Source organism: Haliaeetus albicilla, chromosome Z, assembly GCF_947461875.1.
Source record: "Haliaeetus albicilla chromosome Z, bHalAlb1.1, whole genome shotgun sequence".
Taxonomy (NCBI): Eukaryota; Metazoa; Chordata; class Aves; order Accipitriformes; family Accipitridae; genus Haliaeetus; species Haliaeetus albicilla.
In genome coordinates, this window is record NC_091516.1 from 8,878,779 (window position 1) to 8,886,607 (window position 7,829).

Consider the following 7,829-nt stretch of genomic DNA (forward strand, 5'->3'; position numbering starts at 1 on the left):
GGCTTTTCAACTAAAGGCTCCTGAAAGGGTTACTTCATACCATATTTTTTTCCCACCTTACCAAGTACGCCAACAAATGTTGCTAAATGCCCCACAGAAAACTGTCTTTTTTTCCTTTCTACTATTGTTGTATTTTCCAATTGCACTCCAAACCTAGCCATAAAAGGCCATATAAACCTATTACACCAATGTAGCTCCTTTCTAGTGCTACATTTCTTGTGGATTTTAAATGCTGTCTTTCATTATTCCTCTTTCACAGAGATATTACTACAAGACTGCCATTCGATGAGTCCATATTGCACTTTTTGGGGAACACCAGCATTATGACTATCTCTTCCCATAGGTTATCCTATACATCAGTATTCCCACAGCTACAGACACGACAAAGCAATTCAATCTGAATGTTTGAATAAAGAGCCTTAGTGTTATTTCTGTAAGAAGGCTTCAGGAAATTGCTGTAATGACTGGGGTTTATGTTCTCAAACTTTGTTTTGTCATCAGGAGTAACTGTCTTCATCCAAAATAAACTTAAACAGATTATTCAGAGCAACAGATATTTTTCGAACAGAAAGATTTATGTTTAAATAACACACACACCCCCATTGTTGATTAGTGGGGCATTAGGTAGATGGTTCTATACTTTTTAATTTTAATTAAATGCACAGCACATTGATAACCAGTTTTTTCAGGTCTCAGCTAATTGTTTCATTTACTGTATACACACATGCTGTGCTATATCCACTATATGGGAATCTATTATAAAAAAGGTTAGTGATTAACAACTTCCCCTCTCTTCATAATTAAATATCTTGATAGGAAGCACCCATATGGAGATAACAGAAGCAAATAACAGATTTTATATCCCTGAAGTCCAAGGGCAGCACACTGCTAGAAATTTCATATACCAAAAGTCTGGAGCAAAGCCAATCTTTTTAATGGTCAAAGATAGGTGGATGCACAAACACATTTGTGCCAGACACCACATTGCACCACAAATGCCTGGGACATCACAGATCTTACCATCTGTTTAAATGGATGAGCCACAGATGTTCAAACCTCCGTATGAGCTGAGTCCAGAAGCTGCATACAGTATTCAGATTCTGAAAAGTGCAAATATTAAAAATCCAGCACTGGATTTAATTTTTAAGAGTGATTTCAAGTATAATTTGCATTTTATAGCTCTTCTCTGTGTAAATTATGGTTTGTACACATAAATATCTACTCACCACAGTAAATTTATGTTGGTATATTTGTTACTGAGAGTAGAGAAAGTAGAAAACATAGTCTCATACAAATATATCTTCCCTTCTATATCACTTTACTCATGAGGCAGGAAAGAAGAGACAGAAAGATAGAAATCAATGCAGACTCTTTGGCTGTAAATTAACAAAATTACAATGCTTCATGTCAATGCCCAGATCTGAAAGAGCTTATGGAAGATGAGATCCCTAGACTGTAAGATAAAGAATAGACAGACTACATTTCAACTTCTTAACTGTTAAGTGTTGATTTTAAAACAAAATTCAAAATGTTTTTATTCAGATGGAATGAAATCTTATATTTAAGATTTAAAAACAGGACAGAAAATCAGCATCACCAGAATTCAACTTTTAATTGTGCATGTAAATTTTTATACATGTACAACCACACACTAACTCTGTTTTGGGGGTATATCATCATAAAAATCACATGTAAAACACCTTTTTTTTTTTTTTAGTGCTGTAAAAATAACTACATTAAGGAGCTTAATGTTAAGTAAAGGCCTACATTTTCAAAATTCTAAGATAGAATGAGCAAAATCTTTTTTTATTTTTAATTGCATTTGCAAAAATGTTGGACCCTAGGGGAAATACAGCTATCACTGAAAACACGTTGAGTCACATATTGAAATTCAGCATTGCAAGATCATCTGTATTCCTCTCCCCTACTATGCCAGACATTCATGTACTGCAGTCAACTGCAATTTTTTTTAACAGTAACCAGAAACCTTAAGATATAGGAGAGCTGTTTGGGATAACTACAACCACAAACATAGATTTGATTAATCACATTTCATGACATGTACGTCCCTTATGTTCTCAAAATTCTGGTTTTCCAGTGAAACAGTATAAAACAGCTTTCAAGCTTTGCCAGCACGGTTTACACAGCAAACAGAGTCCCTTTAGTCCATCTAGAGCCTTTTTTGTCACAGGCCATAAAGCCACCTTCCACCTTCTTCCACTTCAGCTCCTAACTTGCCCTCAGACCACTTCCAGACACATATCAAGCACAAAGAAAATATTTGTCATCCACACCTTACATCCGTACAGATAATACAGAACAGCTGTTTCTCTCCCTTTATCATCTTTTCAAATCCATTACTGAATTGGAATAATTTCATTTTTTAGTTTGACAACCTACAAATTATATACTTGCAGTCCTTACTTGAGAGCCTCCAACCATGAAAATTCAAAAAGTTTTGGTCTGCATTTCTTTGGCAGAACTGGAGAGATAAATGATGTATCAAGAAAGCTAATAGACTGTCCATGGGCTGTAATTCAGATTCCAGGCTATAATAAGGCTGAGCTTTGCTAGCTCTAAAAATCACTGTGACATGTAAAATTTGCCGGCAAATTATTTAATAGAAAAGACACCACCATTTCTCCTACAGAGAACAGCAAGTTCCAGTGAGCCCCTGAAGGAATAGCATGTTCTCTGTACACAAGCCAGGAGCTTTGCTACTTGGGGAGAATATTTGTGTAACTGCCTGAAAATGTAAATACATCTATATTACACTTTGGGTAACTATACTTTCATTCAAATAAAGCAAGCTGGAATGCAGGAACAGAATACTACTTTTTCAGATGCACAAAATTCAAATCCTGACACAACAAAACCAAAGCAATCCTGACCTTGATCCTGAGAATGCAAATACATGTTAACAACCAGTCCCAGTTTTGCTTAAGGCCTTTTCCACATAAATACAGATATAAATGCGCACGTGCTATAAACATCCACATGTGCATCTCTGAAATACATTTTAGTATCAGTACATTCATTGCACAACTATTTACAGAAAGCAACTGCAAAGGCAAAATTACACAAGCAAGCCAAAAGCTGCTTCATTAATAATATCACTTGGAGAGTTTTTCTTTTCCCCTCTGGGCCAAATTGCATCACACATTTTGTTTAAAATTATAAACCAACATTTTCAACATACTTTGAAGATACTAATTTGAACAGCTAATTTTAGCTTCAATATTCCCACTTATTCCCTTTGGTTTCCTCCTATCTCCAAATGTGATTGGAACTCACTTGTTTTTTCTTCTAGATTTCTTTCTTTTGTCTCTCTCTCTTTGCCCCCCCCACTCCACACCTTGCAATCTGCTGAGTGATTTACCAGAACACAAAGATATCACAGATACATGTTTATGCTGGTTTAAGAAGATACAATACATTATTGTACTGATGTGATTATACTTTTTTTGGTTTTTTCCCAAGGCTGTTTTAAAGATCAAGCAGGAAGAAAGCAAAACTCCTCCTATTTAAAAAGAAAAAAAAAAAAAATTTGTTGATCTTAATCCAGTTATTTATTTTTCAAGCATCGGGATAATCTTTATATAGTCCATAGTTTATTCAGAAATTTAAACTGACCACTGTAAATGAGAGAAAAGAAAGTTCAGTATACCTTAAGCTACGTGAAATTCTTTTTTTCTTATAACCAGAAATTTAAAGTTTACAAGTTCTATATTTTTTGTATGAAAAATTATAAAATAAAACCATAACAATGCAGTCACATTGATACATCTTCTATGAAGCCAAAGTATTTTAGATCTGTAAAACTGAGGCATATAGAAATATTTATTTCCAAGATAAGCAGTGCTACACTCAAAGTCACTTAATGTTATCATTCAAATAATATTACATAGCAACAGCAAGAGAAGGCCCTGTCAGGTCCTCCACTAATTTTGACCTGTACTTAATTCCCAGGGCTGCCATCAGTTATTAGCAGAAGCAAAGGCATGGGCTACCAAGCAATGCTCATACCTGTTTGGGGTTTTGTAGGACCAGTCCTGTCTCTTGTCTGCATGAAGAACCCACCTCTTGTACAGGCTTAAGATGTGTCCAGCAGCTAAGGTGGGCACAAATTTTTGTGAGTGTCCCCCCCATTTTTTTTGGTTAGTGTTTTGGGATGGGGGTTCCCTCAGACAACTGGCACACAGAGACACCAATGGAAGAAATGCTTCTTACCAGCTGCAAATGGCTTACAATTAACTGCTCATCAGGAGACTATAACATGGGTACAAAGCAGGACACACCTGCAGCCAGTACTCTGGTGCTGTACTGAGCAGACATAGTTTCAATATTTGCAAGCAAAATATTTACAAAAATATTTTCCAAAACATGTTGCAGTTTTTATATAAATTATGTTGCTGACATGGATACCTGAACTGACACTGAAAATTCACTAGCAAGCATCATACCTTCAAGTTTAAAGGGAAGTTTAGTTCTTTTTATAAGCTCTTCCAAATTATGTAAAGCATTTCTTCATATCAATCTTACATTTAAGCAGACAATCACACATTAATTTTATCTGCTTTGGCCAGACATCAATACATACAACTCAGCCAGCAGGACTCAAGGTAGGTGCTATATAAAATCTGTAACTTGGGCTGTCTTCCCTGCAAAGTTAAGCTCCCTTGCATTTTAGAGAAAAGCCTCTGGCATGTTTTAAACAAGGATGCAAATCTAAGAGTCTGCTAAACAATTGGAAAAACCTTTTCAAAGAGTTCTGAAAAAGACACCTATAGAGACTTCCTAAAGTGGATGTAAAATAATGGAATAGCTATTTAACATAATAGGAGACAAAAAGTTTCTTTCAAGTAGCATCAGCACAGCCAAGGAGGCACTGAACTATGAATTAGGGGAGCATCTGTACAAGAAGCAGTAAAATGCTCACTGCAATCTAATTCTGCCCTAATTAGCCTTGGCACAATGTACCTATACTGCTTCTGGCATCAAACAGGTATCCTAATGTGGACCTTCACTGCCACAGCTTTTTGCTACAGATATCTCTAATAAAATATTATATTAGAGATATATTCCAGGATTTCATTCCTTCTTTGGCTGCTGACCTGCTCTGACTTGCCCACTTTATGTTTAAATTGTGCATATTTCCATCCTGTGCCTACCATCCTGTTTAGTTTATAATCTCATAAGGGCAGGGACTGCCTTTTACTACTTGTTTGAACAGCATCCAGCACAACAGGACTTTGATCCAGCCTGTAGGCACTCCTTGCGGTATGTTAGATTCCAAATATCACCTATAGAATTCTGTATCAATACAGTTTCAGTTCCTGGCAACTTGGTATTAACAGTATTGAAACAGTGCATGTACTCAGCTACAGCACAGGACCAATTTTCCACATTACTCCCCTTAGGATCACAGCAAACACAGTGCCAGAAGAAACTCACTTAAACTTGCAAGTTTTTTTCCATAGTCTCTCTTTTTTCTTCAGCACAGGAAAAGTAAAGTAGCAACATTCAGAGCTAAATAACCTGATTAGATTAAAAAAAATTATCAAAGCAGAGATAAATTTCATTCAAATAAGACATGACAAGTCACATGGCTGTTCAGACCACAATACCACATTCTCCAAGTTTAATGTCTCACCAAGTTATTTCCTTGAGCTTCGCATATGTCAGAGAAACTATGCTGAAACCAGCTTTTCACATCAATGAGAACTACTTTGTATTTCTTATTTCAGAAATATCATAGAAACTAACAGTTTATACTATAATTCACTGCCTCACTTAATGCATAGCATCTCAGTCAAATTGATTTCATTGTGCTTTAGGTTTTCTATCAGATATATAATAGTGTACCTATTTACTATACCTGACCACTAAGGTAAAGCCGGCAAAAGTTATCTCAGGTATTACCTGTGTGAGCAAAACCCTTTTTTGTTTAACTTCATAAAGCCATTTAGAGGAATTAAACAGTTTACTTTGCTGACCCACATCTAACAAAAATATTTTAGACGGTATCACCATACTATTGACTTTCAGTTTGTGACGGTCACTTTAATTTTGCATGATTCTATGCATTACAACGTAAGACATGCAAGCAGCAATATTGCTAAAATTACATCTTTATTTTATATTACAGGTTCAAAACATAATTTCTTTGCTAGTGAAAAAGGATTTTTACACAAGTTTTACAAGGACATTTTATGTCCCCAGAATCTATAATATTCATTAGAAAGACCAAGTCGGCTGTCTGAAGAACATATTTTAAAATCATTTACTCACACAAATCCATCTGAAAAGATATGGCTTCAAGAAGGAAAGCTAATAAAAAACAGCACAGGTTTATATCCTGCTAGCAGAAAGTATGTACTTCTTAGTATAACGCAAGCTATTTACCCACAAATGCTAGCTTAATTACACCACACAATGAAACAATGTTTCCAGTGGAAAAACAAGCAATGTGGAAAGTTCTTTGCATGAACTAATGCATTTATAGCAACGAATATGACCTTGTAGCATTTACTAGAGAGGTGTAGAGCACTAGCTTAATAGCTTTCTAATTTCTGATTTCAATCGGCTGCTCTATTGTTTTAAACCAGAGTTGCGCAGAGGTAACACCTGACAATCTCAGGAAACCAACAAGGGAGTCACTGTGATAACTCCATCTGATTAAACCGCAGATCCTGAACAGCATTTCCCACTGGTTTCTAATTCACTGTAAGTAGAATTTGTTTTTAAATGTGTGAACTCTCACCTGCTGGCATTCTGCTTACTATAAAAACAACCTCTACAAATCAAGGAAAGCATCATAACACCATAAAAAAAAGGGGGCGGGGGGAGAGGGTGTTAGTTAAGCTTTGCAGTTGTTTATAATACTAGACGTTAACACTTTCCTGCTTTTTACTGGTATGTCTGTTCTTATTTATAGAAGATGCAGGGGGAGAGTGTGAAAGGAGTGAGGGTTCTTTATTATATTGCAAGCTGAGAACTGTGTGCATTTCTTCAATAGTTCTACCACAATTGTTAGCTAGTATGCAATATACAAATTGTATGAAAATGTAAGACATGCCACATGTCTTGATTAGTCACAAATGAGGTGTAATGCAGCATCACTATATTTTATTATAGAAGAACAAAAAATATAGGGATCAAACACAGCCCATTTCAGAAATGAATGAACCCCAAATGCACTGACCACATGCAACATCATGAAGCTATTTTAACCCTAGTAAGAGAAGAGCCACAAAGTTAAACGTACCTGATCTCACACAGCACAGAATCTCAAATGTTAGCTGCTAGTGAACTACTTCCTAAACACAAGCATTCTTGTTTATGGTATGTAATTAACAGAGCAGAAAAAGTCAAAATTACTCACAGAGTCCTGAAGATGCAATTGCAAACTATCTAAGACAGGAAATTCCAGTGCAGTACTAGAAAATAAGTAGGAATAAACATGCATAAAGTCAGGAACTGACAGGCCTCTGGATTACTGCAACTGTAGGAATCATGCTCGTGCATGCTGGGCTATAATTTATGAAACGGAGCCCAGGAAACAACCAATCGCTTAGCTCCTCCTAACAAGTCCAACTGGCTATGAAAAGCTGGAAGTGCTGCAGAGAACAATGAAGAGGAGCTATCCCACATATTAATCTGCTTATCTAGGATTGCCTTCTGTGTAAAGAGAGGGAAGCATGTAACAAGGAGAGAAAAGAAAAAGAAAGAAAAATCACAGATTTGCTGTTGAAACAACAGAATAAATTTCAATCAACAGGCAAATTTTCCATTGTAGTCCAACGGCTAGTACTATACTGAAACATTGG

At 36.0% G+C, this 7,829-nt stretch overlaps 1 protein-coding gene across 2 annotated transcripts in view; it reads right to left on the reverse strand.

Moving 5' to 3' along the window:
* PDE4D (phosphodiesterase 4D) overlaps positions 1 to 7,587 on the reverse strand; it is a 648,147-nt gene extending 640,560 nt beyond the window's left edge. Inside the window, exon 1 of one of the 2 annotated variants that reach the window (XM_069776687.1) lies at positions 7,385 to 7,534. The gene's annotated coding sequence lies outside the window, so the exon portion shown is untranslated. Of the gene's footprint in view, positions 1 to 7,384 lie in introns of both variants that reach the window. The other variant, XM_069776692.1, reaches the window with a different exon arrangement.
* Between the last annotated feature and the right edge of the window lie 242 nt (positions 7,588 to 7,829).